Source organism: Pelodiscus sinensis, chromosome 1, assembly GCF_049634645.1.
Source record: "Pelodiscus sinensis isolate JC-2024 chromosome 1, ASM4963464v1, whole genome shotgun sequence".
Classification (NCBI taxonomy): domain Eukaryota; kingdom Metazoa; phylum Chordata; order Testudines; family Trionychidae; genus Pelodiscus; species Pelodiscus sinensis.
Window position 1 is genome coordinate 4,027,589 of NC_134711.1, and position 13,062 is coordinate 4,040,650.

At 40.4% G+C, this 13,062-nt stretch overlaps 1 protein-coding gene across 1 annotated transcript in view; it reads left to right on the plus strand.

Moving 5' to 3' along the window:
- Positions 1-13,062, plus strand: part of UBE2H (ubiquitin conjugating enzyme E2 H) — a 74,519-nt gene that overhangs the window by 20,412 nt on the left and 41,045 nt on the right. The window lies entirely within an intron of this gene.

The window sequence follows — 13,062 nt, forward strand, 5'->3', positions numbered from 1 at the left end:
TTGTACATAATTCTACATTTGTAAGTTGAACTTTGATTATAAAGAGATTGCACTACAGTACTTGAATTGGGTGAAATGAAAAATACTATTGTTTTTTACAGTGAAAATATTTTAATCAAAACAAATATAAATTGAGCACTTGGATTCTCTCTTGTAATTAAAATCAATACATTTGAAAATGTACAAAACATCCAAAAATATTTAAATGGTGGTATTTAATGGTGTAATCACAATTAACTTTTTAAAGTTTGAGTGATTGATCATGATTTTTTTTATTGCTTGGTAGTGCTACATTTTAAAATTAATTCATGCCACTAAATATACACGCAGCAAGATTACACATCTTTAGGCTACATTGTGGCAGTCATGGAAGGCAAGACACTTTGAGACTGGGCTCTTTAGATGACTACAGGTAATAACATAATTGAATACAAAAATTATCAGTGTTCCCCTTGAGACTGTCTTTCATATGGAGGGGCAGGGAATGGAGAATGAAGGGATATTTCTACAAACTCATTTGAGGCCCTGGACCTATCTCCGTTCTGTGTCACTTGGGGTTACTCACTTGAGTAACAATGTTCTGGTTGCCTCAGACCTTTATACAGTCCTTATTTGCATCCCTTATTCCTCACCAATTGAAGATACAGGTGGTAACTCTCCATAAACTGCTTAAACAAGACCTAAAGATTTCACAAATCGAAATTTCCTGTGTGTGCAAGGATTCTTCCATTTATATTTAAGGAATAGTCAGGTTTCTCGGGCTTTTGTATGTGTAATTCAAAAGTATTTTGTCAATACATATATATCCTAAGTGTCTTAAGAGCAGTTGTGGTTCCAAATTTTCCCATGTGACTACACAGGCTTCCCAAGATACTGACTTCTCTGCTGTCACTGCCAAAGTTACAATTTCATTCTTCCTGCAAAGTGTCCATTTTCTAAGTGTCCTATCCTGCATCCTTCTCAGTTCTGTATAAAGTTTCTGTGATCTATAGAAGTCTCAGCATAGTAACAGTAGATAATGTGTTCTGTTTTAAATTTCTCTGTCAACACACACCTGCAGCCATGGTAGCAATCGGTGGGGGAGTTTGTTGTGGCCAGGCAGTTTCATGTGAAATGGTCACCCGTCCAGGGCTTTGATGTCACTTTGCTGCTTGGAATTTCTTGTAGAGATAATCTCTTCCAAGGAGGAAGGCAACGAGATGATTAGGTTCCAGAGTACAGTCTGACCCAGGCAGTCCAGTAAGAGGCTCATTTATTTTGGCCGTTATGGCTTTGTAGCTTTTAGTCCATTTTCTGCCTAGACACACACGTAATTGGTATTCATGTAAGGTGACTTAAAGCAGTGTTTCTCAACTTTTTTTATAAAGTACCCTTTTAAAAAAAAAAAAATTATAAGTACCCCCACTACCTACAGTTTTTAGACACACAATTTTTTTCCCTACCATTGCAACAGATTTGTTTTAAACAACTTAATTGTAGCCGGATGTGCAAAGAAATTTTCGGGGATAAAAAGTACAAAAATAATAAAGCGCTGTAAAAATTAAAAGAAAAATCTGTTTTCCTTCAAATTTCAGTTGTGTTGACGTACCCTCCTCCCCTGATTTCTCTCTAGTACCCCTAAGGGTATTCGTAACCACTGGTTGAGAAACATTGCCATAGAGTATAAAGTCATCTTTATCCACAGGATAGGTGTAGAATGGAAATAATGATAGAGAAATATGCATTGCTCACTCAGAGGGGTCCTAGTTAAAGTCTCCTTGCTCTATTCAATTCTTGCTACTTTCTGAGACTTCCAACAGATTCACCAACTGGTATAGTAAACACAGATTGTAGATACTCTTCCACTAAAAGTTGAATGAGATCCACACATTTCTTCTATGTAATGCACAGAACTATCAAATTGGCTAAAGTAAAATAGACAAGTGAGGCTGCATATTCCAGTCCCTTAGCTCTCCAGTCTCCCATTTCTAGTTTGGTAGGACTGGTCTAATATTTGCATTTATAAGACAACTTGTGTATGCATTGGACTTAGATGTATCAATCTGCAAATGCGTTTTGATTTCCAAATAGCGCAGGTATGTTGCATATTAACACACCCTGTATTATGTTTATGAAAGCACTAAAATAACATTTTAGGCAAAATGGGGGAAGAGGGAATTTTTCAGTAATTAGGAATAGAATGACATTTTCCATCTCTTTTTAATTGCTGGCTCCAGTCCAGCTCAGGTCAGTAGCGAGAGGCCTGATGTCTTACAGAAAGACTTGGTCTGTCTAAATTGCAGAATTTTTGTTGTCAGTCTCTGCAAGGAGAACTCCCTTTGACCGTTGAACTCTAAAAATGGCCCTCTAAGTTAGCATTGAAGCCTGTTCGTTATTTGTGGAAACATTTCTTTTGCACTTCAGGGAAATTGAGGAAAACCATTTTTTCTTAGGATATGAAGTAATTTTAAGGAGAAGATTTTCTTCCTCTGTGCTTTCTAATGCTTTTTTCTCACCTGACTGCCATCTTGCTGGCTTTAATGGAGAGATTTTCAGGTAGGGAAGCTGAGTGGGAGATTTGAGTAAATGCAAATGTACTTCTGGATTGCGTGGCTTGGAATGTTTGAGCAATTCTTACTTATTTTATGATTATGAAATTGAAACAACTTATTATGAGGAGTGCACTGGCTTCATAGCTACCTCCTGTTTAAGTTAGATGTTGGATAGATTCTCTTTGTTTACAGCAGCACGATGGTTACATTTCTGTACTTCATTAGTAGATATTCAGTAATCAAAGGTTGCTAAAAGTGTCAGGTTGGTTTATAATTTTGATATACGACTGAAGGCTGTCTCAAATGCTTGCCTTTGAAATTATTACCAGATCTGTATGGGGTCACCTGAGATTCATAGCATCTAGTGTAAGTTCAACAGTAGGCCCCTTACTTTGATATTGGCAGGTAAATTTCTGTTTTCAGTTAATCTCTGAAGGTGGAGAAGTTCAAACTCAATGCTAGCCACTTACAGTGAAGGGAACTGTGCTGTAGAAGATTAAGATTCACACTAATTTGATTTCAGAGCAATTACAATGGTGTGATTTGCCCTGGTCTAATATTGACCCAAAGATAAAGAAGGCAAGGAATATTCTTCCTGCCTTTGTTAGTCAACTGATTGTAATTGAGCAGTATTTCTGTCCTTGGCCCTCCAAAAAAGTTGTTAAAGTTCAAAGCTCAAACAGAATAGCTGGGGGTACAAGCAATTAAATTCCTTTAGGCTGGCATTACGGTTAATAGTGCAAATTGTTACCTTGATGTGTGCAAAACTTAGTTGTGAAGATAAGTTATTTAACTGAGGCTGTTCTTTTAATGTGTGGAACAGAAATACTGAGTATTGTTGCCCTTTGGGAAGCCTTTGGATGATCTCTTTCCTTCTGGATATTGGAAATGCGTGGATGCACATTTAAATTAATTTATAAAAATCCCTAGAACTCTATCTTCAGCCAAATGATGTGCTCTCGCTAGGGAACTGGAGGAAGAAGAAAGTGGAAAAATAAAGCCTGATTTAGTATACCAGGAGCAAGGTCTGGTAGGTGAAGCACAGGATTCAGAGTCAAAAGGACCTGGCTTTTATCCTGCATCTGCACAGACTTAGTTGATTCTGGGCAAGTCACTTAAATCCTTTGTCCCAGTTTCCCCAACTTTGAAATATGGATAGTGATGCTTCCTGCCTAATAATGGAAGCTTAATTCATCAATATTTGTAAAGCACTTCAGTATCCTTAATTGTAAAGCATTATTACTATTTTAGTAATTTGTCCAGCTACAGTGAATTCCTGAAACTCTCCCCTTTCACGGCAAACTTGACTGTCATCAAGGTCTCCCCCCTCGGTTCGTTCACAAGGCCCAGTGTGATGTCTTTCAATGGAATGTAGCAAACAACCAAACAAGGCTATGGGGTTCCCTTTCAGAACACTCGGTACTGCTTCATTAATGGTTGAAGATGATATAGAATTATGTGCTAGATAGTATATCTATTGTTTTACTCATCCACTGCCTATGTGGCAGTTTGTTACCTCCAGCATTACCAAATTTAGTTTTTAAAGGGAGCTTTTCCTGTGAGATAGACAGGTCTCAAACTTAGTATCATTTGTGGAGGCTTGGTGTCAAGGCTGAAGGGAAATCCCCAGTGTTTGTGCCATACACAGAACATCTTGCTAACTTTGTTCTGGATGTAGCTGATAGGCTTATGATGATCTAGTCAGCCAGTAAAATGTCATTGTATGGAGCAGAGTTGAATACTGACAACACTGTTTTCATATGAGTGCCAGGACACACTACATATTGGAAAGCATTGGATGATGCTGTGAACATTATTTAGACTAGGCATTGTTAATGATTTGTGAAATTTCTGCTTTGGTAAATTAACTTGCAAAAACAAAGTCCACGACTTAGTTTTCTTCTTTGGCAACTTTATTTTAATCTCTAAAATTTGTCTTTCTGTTGCAGCAGGAGGCTCTTATGGGGACCATAGTTACTGAAAGAGCCACACTTCTAGATTTTGAGACTGAGTTTAAAATTTGCGTAGAATCTCCACCTTTTGAACACCGCAGTAGACTTTTTGTCACAAAGAAAGCTTCTTTAGGAAAAGCTGTATAGTGTTCTACGCCTCTGGATTTGTTTTATTTTTCCAAAAGGCTGAGTAGGTGTTTTTTTAAATACGTGCTTTTAGTAGGTATCCTGATATTTAACTCTCTGGTACTAAATCTGTCAACATGGATTGGATTCAAGATGAATAGCTAATAGAAAATATAGTCAAAACACCAGACTCAATTATTAAAACCTCACGGGAAACTAAACAAGTGAACTCTTTTCTTGCAGGTATTGTGCCACGTTTTCAGTGAATAGTCATAACTTTTCTTGGGTGTGTATTTAGTCATTGGATAGGAAAGGATATCGAACTACTTTGTGTGTAACCCTGAAAACTTGCATCTATTAGTGTTTGCTCAGGAGTGATATGTAAAACAGAAGCCCGTTCTGACTTCTGGACTAAGCTTTCAGACCAGATGTTGGTGTAACAAACCGGAGGCTTGAATGAGAAATGTCGTAAATTAAACTCTTACATGCTGTTGGTTGAGAAAATGAGGCAAGGGCAAAACTCTTATATGAATCTTGTCTGTCTACAGCAGATGGGCTGGCATTGACCAAATGGGAGTTGCAGGGGGCATTTGGGGGGGAAGAGGTGGGTTGCAGAGCCCCGCAGCTAGAGATCAGGAGCTCAGCCCTGAAGCAGAGCACTGAACTCCGCACTCCTGGGTCCCCACAGCAGGGCTCTGCAGCCACCATGCCCCTTCCCCCTGAGCACCGCCCCTTCCTCCCCCCCCCCCATATCTATTTCTCCCCTTCCTTCCTCAGCTTGAGCTCAGCAAATGAGCTATTTGTGGTGCTCTGGGAGAGCGAGGAAGGAATTGCTGAGCCAGAACCTGGTTTTTCCCTGCAAGTGCTCGAGTTTGGGAGCACCATGGGGATGCCAGACCACAGATGCTGCTAGATTACCCAAGTCCGGACTATAGAGGTCCAACCTGAGGCAATGGCTCAGACTTCCCACTTTGAAAGCTATTTAAGAATGTGTATAGGAAAGATACTGAATATTCTGCAGTGGAGGTGGTAGTTACTAGACAGAACGATAGCTGACGAGCAATTTGTAGTAAGTGTCTTGATTTGCTTGGTTTTCAGAGCGGAGGTGTCTGCAAAACTGATGGGGGTACCAGGCAAATTTATATAGAATTTTTTCAGAGCAAAACCAAAATATGGTCCCTTTCAGATGTATAAAATAATTATGCAGGTCTATCAGGTTTTGGTTTAAAGGTGACCTACGAAGAAGAAAAATTGGACTTGTGCCCTCTTGCAGTTTGGATGTATAAAGAATGCCTGGTTTCTGTTTGCCACCAAATCCATTTCTTTTTTTTTTATGTTTTCTGCATTAGACATTCATGTGTTGTCTTCTGAGGAAGTCTCTGGTAACTAGAAAGAGCCAACACAACTTGTGATATGAGAGTCTGTGAGATGAACAGATAAGTTTGGGTGGGGCATTATTTGAAATTTTGTGGAACAATGGTTGAGCTTGGGTGCCAAATGAAGACTTGGATGAGAGGACATCTTTGTTAAAGATTGGTCACCTCCAGTTGAGAGGTGAGAGTTTCCAATAAACATCTTCCCTTCCGAGAAGTCCTTCAACAATACAAAGGGAAAGACCATACTCTTCATTTCTGATCTTTTTAAGCTACAGAGCAAGCAGGAACATCTCAGGAGCCTTTCAGAACTACTTTATACACCATAAAGAAGCCAAAAAAGGGCATGAATTAATAATCTCAAATCTTTTTGCAGGACACTGTAAATATCAAGGGAGGGATGTAGTCTCTTAAAACCCTGAACATAAAGTTCATAGGTGCTCTTGTTTACAGTGTAGTTGCTACATCAAATAGGTACTTTACCAATTAACAGATTGCTTTGTTAGTCATCTGTATAAGCCCTGGCATGTTGGTAGTGAGAAGAGAGCAATGTACTAGGAATGTAAGCGAGTAGTTGAGTATTTGACTACCTGATAAGCCTACTTATTGGGTAGTCGAGTAGTTGACTACTTGCTTCCCCCCTTGCTGCCTCTGTATGAGAGAGCAGCCTCTGTTCGCAGTGGCCAGCTCCAGCCCTGGTCAGGGGCTGCTTCCAGAGCAGCCTCTGTTCACGGCAGCTGGGACTGGCCACGGACAGGGGCTGCAGCCTGCACAGCCTCTGCCTGTGGCCAGCCTGGGCTGCCGGTCCCAGCAGTAAGCCAGGACCAAGCAGTCCCAGCTCGTGCCAGTCCAGGACTGCTGCAGTTCTGCATTTTAATTGTAGTAAGAGCTGCCTAGGACCTACCCCCACTGCGGTTCTGCAGTTTAAATGTCGTAGGAGCTGGGCTGCCTGCGTACCCGGCTCCTCCTACTCTTAAACAGCAGAGCTGCTGTGGGGGCAGCTCTTGGAATGAGATCCTTCCCTTCTCGACTAATCGGGTAGTCGATACAAATTGTATCTACCACGTGATTAGTCAATTACCCATTTCTTAACACCCTTACAACTATCCAAACCAGCCTTTATTATCATTTTCCTCTTTGTTTGACCTGTCAGTGAACTTGTACTGTTTTGCTCAACTTTAAGCAATGGAATACAAAACAATTACTGAGTCTGGCCTTAGAAATTGAAGGAGAAGCAGAAACAATGCTTTGGAACAATGTAGTTCTACAGAAGTGACTTGAAAAACTGAAATTAGCAGATGTTGGTAATATGATCCACCCTGAACCTAACATCCGCGTCTTCTCTGAGTATGTCATGCATTACTTCATATTGGGCATTAATGACAGTAATTTGTTATCTTCCATATCTACAGTCATGCTGTAGACAAAGTTACTTCTGCTCAAGAGCCAGGGCTGATAAACACAGGTCTCCAGACTTTGGCGAACAGTTCCAGGAATTGTGAATCAAGCAGTGATGCATTTTGTTGCAGCACAAATACATGTAGGCCATACCCTGTCCTCAAACTGAGATGGACCAGAGGCTCCAAAAAGTCTGCTTGGCAATAGCAAAGCCCCTATGCGTTCTGTAGGGAAAGTGCATAGACCTCCTGATGAGCCTTAATACAGAACCATAACACATCTTACAGGGACCAAGAAAGCATTTCTAAAGCAGAGCTTCCTTGTCTCTTTCATAAGACTCCACAGCAGGTCATGAAGAGGGCAGGTTGTGATGTGTTATGGGAGATATACCCCCTATTCTTCCATCTTAGTCTGGCCAGGGAACCCAAGACATCTCCATTACAACTCCCATGAGGCAATGTAGGTGGACTCCATTTAATGCTACACTGCCCTGCAATGTAGGGTTTTGATTTTGTTCAAAAAACTTAACTATTTGACTGTACGTGGGGGAAAAATGTCTTTGTTCCAACTTTCTTGACAAACTTAGTTTTCAGCCTTAGTTTTGGGGGGGGGGGATAGCTCAGTGGTGTGAGCATTGGCTTGCTAAACCCCAGGTTGTCAGTTGTCAGTTCAATCCTTGCAGTGGCCATTTAGGGATTTGGGGCAAAAATCTGTCAGGGATGGTACTTGGTCCTGCTGTGAAGGCAGGGGACTGGACTTGATGACCTTTCAAGATCTTTTCCAGTTCTAGGAGATAGGCAATCTCCATTCATAATGACTTTTTTGTTGAAATCTCAAAGCTTTCTATTGAGAATTATTAGCCAAAATGACTTTTTTGGGTGGGATTTTCCACAAGAGGAAATACCCATTGTTCCCTGACTTCTGGCCATGGCTTACTGTTAATTGTTTATGTAGTGCTTTAAATTTGTTACAATCCAACACATTTAAACTAAATTGTATTCATTTCAGTGGGCAATGGGGGGGATGTATTATTTGATTCCCTGTTCTGTTTATTCCCATTGGCCACTGTCAGAGAGAATACTAGGCTCAATGGATCTCTGGTCGGACCCAAGTATGGCCATTCATGTGTACTTATGTTCAGCTCTTGTTCAGCTGTTGTCATAGTTGAGGTTATTAGGCTTGATCATAGCTATGAAATGCTTCTGTAGGTTACTTAGGGCCGAGAACACATTAATCAATCCTGTAGAATCTGAAAAACCTTTTGTCAGAAAGAGGCCATGTTTTAGAAATATGTGTTGCTTAGGAAGTCTAAAAATTGTTTCCAGTCTGCACCTTAGAGAGAGGCTTTTGTTCTTAAGAAACAAACAAACAAAACAGATACACACGTGCCTGTCTGATCAAAAAGCTAAACTAAGGAATGTTTTTTTTTGCACATGTTATGGCTTATTGCCAATTTGAAATCTAGCCAATTTAAAAAAATATTCTTGGGTACCACATCTTCTCCTGGGTTGTCTGGCTATATCTTGCAGTTTTACAATCATACTTTTATCTCTTCCAATGTGTCGGCTGAGTTGCTATCGCTACAGGAAGGGCTTTTCAGGAACAGAGGCAATGGTAAAAACAAAATTGAAAGACTATTTTTCAGTAATTGTTCAGTTACAATAAACATGTTACTTGCGAAAAAGTTCAACCTACTGGTTTTCAAGTGTGAATTTAAAGTTGACGATCACTTTCTTGGAAAGATTGAAATGTGTAAAATGACTTTGGTAAAGATCTTTTGTTTAAGTTGCTAAATGCTTTAACACTGCAAATTCAGTTTGATGATCTTGTTTGGTGACCATTTGTGTGGCCCTTTAAACTGTTTACTGATATGCTAGTCTGTAATAATTTCAGGTCTGGCTTTGGTTTCTTCTAGATGTAAAATTGGTTTCCTTCAGACTAACTTTCAACATTAAATGTAACAAACTCAAGTATGTTGTGTGGTGTGATCTCCTGGCTCTAGTAGCTGCCATGGGTTGGTCTGGCAATGTAATCTTCCTGAAGTGAAAGGAGAAAAATGCCCTGTGTGTGTGAACAGCAAAGCAAAATGATAACTCCAGCATGTTCCATAATAATTCAGATGTTTTTGCCTAGTGATATGAGGTAGTAAACTTACACTGTAAAAACAAGAAGTCCCATGGCACCTTAAAGACTAACAGTTTTATTTAGGCATAGCTTTCATGGATAAAAACACTGTCAGATGTATTGTAGGTTTCTTTTGGCGGGTCACTTTAAAAAAATTTACACTTTGAGCATAGTAATCATGTTGCAAAATTTTATGAGTCTCCTAATGGCATTAAAAGAACGGTGAATTCCTGTTTTATTGAGCTGAATACTGGTTCCTGCACCAGAAGCTGCCAGTGTGGCTGGCCTTCCAGGAGGCTTATCCCTTGTAATGCTCTGCAAATGAAAAGTACCCTCTAAACACTAATATCTTCAAGTATCCTCCGTCATTGAATATGCACATTGTGAGATGCAGTGTTGACTTATGCCCTAAATAGCTGAGGGGTCCTACAGATCTTTTTTTTTTTTTTTTAAAGAAGGCTGAGTTGTGTGTTCAGTGCTGTCATCTAAAATGTAAAGACCCATGAGCCATCCAATTGTCTTCCACCAGAACAGCAGTTGCACAAAGATCCTTGAAAATATATATTAGGAATGGAGAGGTGGGAAGTGATCCTTAAATTTCAAACAGGAATGAGGTGGAGTGCCAGAGAGACTGGAACGCCCAAATCAGAATTCAGACTTGTACCAATTTTGAAATGTTTCAGCATTCTGGATTTACTGCGTCTTTAGGGCAGGTCCTGTCTGACTAATTGTACAGCATCCTGAACAATAGCTATAACCTTGATCCTGGTTGGAATTCTGGGCGTTACGTACACGTGCACGCTAGCATTATGGTATATATATAACAAATAACAAACCTCGATTGGCCCTGGCACTTATGGCGTGATCTGACTCACTGTACAGGAGTTTATAACCAGTTGCTACAAAAATCTCCTTTTTTTCCCCTCTTTAGCAGTCTCTATGTAGCCAATACTTCTAAATGAGGTTGTTTTCCAAATGGTCAATTAAAATTTTTTAGCACTTTAGATAGTTTCAGACAACAATGATTATCTTTAGGACTTAGTCTTTTCTCCACTTTTTTTAGTTTGAACCAAAGCTTTTGGACCTTTTACCCATTGCAAATAGAAACCGGAATTGCATCCAGGCTATTCCTATTTTCTGCAGATTTTTTACTAAGTATGACACAAAGATCAAAGACGCTGAAACCAGCAAGGACAAAAATCTCTGTGGATACTGAAACAAAATGAAAACTCTTCATGGGATCTGGGTTTATTTTTAGGCCTTGTAGTGTCTCATGTTTAATTTGGTTACTTAGTGAAATAGGAGACTTCTCCATGATGCCTTCTTTTCAGATCCCCACACAGAGTTGTTCACCCTGCTATCAAGCCAAGAAAGCACTTCAAAGTTGTATAATCCCTAGTCAGTATTCTGGAACAAAGAATGTAAAAGCCTCTTCCTAACCATTCCTTATTTCTCTTTCTAGTGCTCTGAGTCCTCTCCCTGGGTCTGATTATGGTTAGGATTTAGGAAGTTTTAGAGATGACTAAATCAGCGTGTTGGTTCTTTGTGATTCTAGGATAGCTTGCCTGGCAAGTGGAGCTAGAGCAGGGAATTAAATCTAAGAGTTGGTGTTTTTGCCCCATAAAATGTCCACTTCCAGATTACGGTTCAGTGCTCAATGGTGTAGAGAATTTGAATAAGGAAGTGTTGTTTACTCCTTCATGTTATACAAGAACCAGGAGTCACCCAGTGAAATGAATTGGCAGCATGTTAAAAACAAACAAAAGCAGTACTTCACACAATGCACAGTCAACCTGTGGAACTCGTTGCCGGGGGATGTTGTGAAGGCCAAAACTGTAACGGGGCTCAAAGGATGAAGTTCATGGAAGATAGGTTCATCAATGGCTATTAGCCAAGATGATCAGGGAGACACAAAAATGACTAACTGGGTCTGACCAAAGGTCCATCTAGCCCAGTGTCCTGTCTTCCAACAGTGGCCAATGCCAGATGACCCAGAGGGAGGGAACAGAACAGGGAAAGAAGTGATCCACTTCTTGTCAACCATTTCCAGCCTATTAACAAACAGAGGCTAGGGACATCATTCCTACCCATCCTGGCTAATTGCCATTGATGGACCGAACATCCATGAATTTATCTAGTTATTTTTTGAACCCTGTTAAAGTCCTGGTCTTTACACATCCTCTGGCAAGAAGTTCCACAGGTTTACTGTGTGCTGCATGAAGAAAAACTTCCTTTTGTTTGATTGAAACTGGCTACTTATTAATTTCATTTGGTGATCCTTAGTTCTTATGTTATGGGAACAAGAAAATAACTTTTCCTTCACTTTTTCCACACTAGTCTTGATTTTATAGACCATCATATCCCCCTCCCCCCAGTCTCCTCTTTTCTAAGATGAAAAGTCTCCGTCTTTTTAATCTCTCTTCATATGGGAACCGTTCCAAACCCCTAATACACGCTTTGAATATCCATAGCCTCTAACTGCCAGAAACTGGGAGTGGACAACAGGGATTGAATCACTCAGTAATTGCCTGTTGTGTTCATTCCCTCTAAGTACCTGGCATTGGCCACTGTGGGAAGACAGGAGCTACAGGGATAATTGGTCTGACCCAATGGCTGTTTGTTTGTTCTTATGTGTTTTAAAATATTTGGGTGAGAAGCACTCAGCAGGAACCCAGTGCCTGATGAAAGTGTAGTTGGAGGCAAGGTCTGTTACCAAGTAAGCCAGAGGAGGATTGTTGGATGCATACAGCTCTCCTGCAAGAGATTGCATGGGTTTGATTCAAAGTATTTGGCATGACAACACTCTTAGAAATCCTTGAATTTATGTCTTAACTCCTCATATCTGTCTGTGAAGGACATCTTTAGATTTATGTCTTGAGATAAATCCAAAGTCATAGGATCCTCTTTCTTCAGGGTGAGCTGTTGAGTCTTTGAGAGGCTCAAAACATTCCTTCATTGCCTCTGAAAATGAGGGTCCATCAGCAGGAACTACTTCCCCGCAGGCTGGTTCGGATTGTGAGTTGGCACAGGTGGACTCCTTGGGATCCTGCAGGTCCCAGAAGTGGCAGAATGTCCTTGAATCTTAGACAGCCATTCATTTGTTGGGGCCTTTGAAAACAGTCTTCTCACTTCAGATTTGGTTTTAAGGCCACAGAAAGATTTTGAACTTGCAGGGGGCCAGGCATGCAGAGACCGCTTCTTGTCTCTTGTGAGCCCATCCCTAGGATCACATGTACAACAGGATGACTTCTGAGACCCTTTAGGGAAGAGAAGAAGCCGGCTGTACAGACACTGGAGCTCATCAGTCTTCCCTGGGGGATTTTTCTTGACCTTTCTTTCTCTGGCTTATGACAGGGCTTGTCAAGATCTGGTAGGCAAAATGGTTGAAAACTTTGACATCTATTTAGCTTAAGTTCAACATTTGAGGGAAGGGAAGGCAGGAGGTTACGTATTTCATGTGAGTGGCAGACTCCCGGAGCCAGGCTGAAATGTAGAGTTAATCGGTGTCAGCAGAAGCAGATAGCAATAGTCCCTTTCTTCCTCTGCTCATCAGAGAGC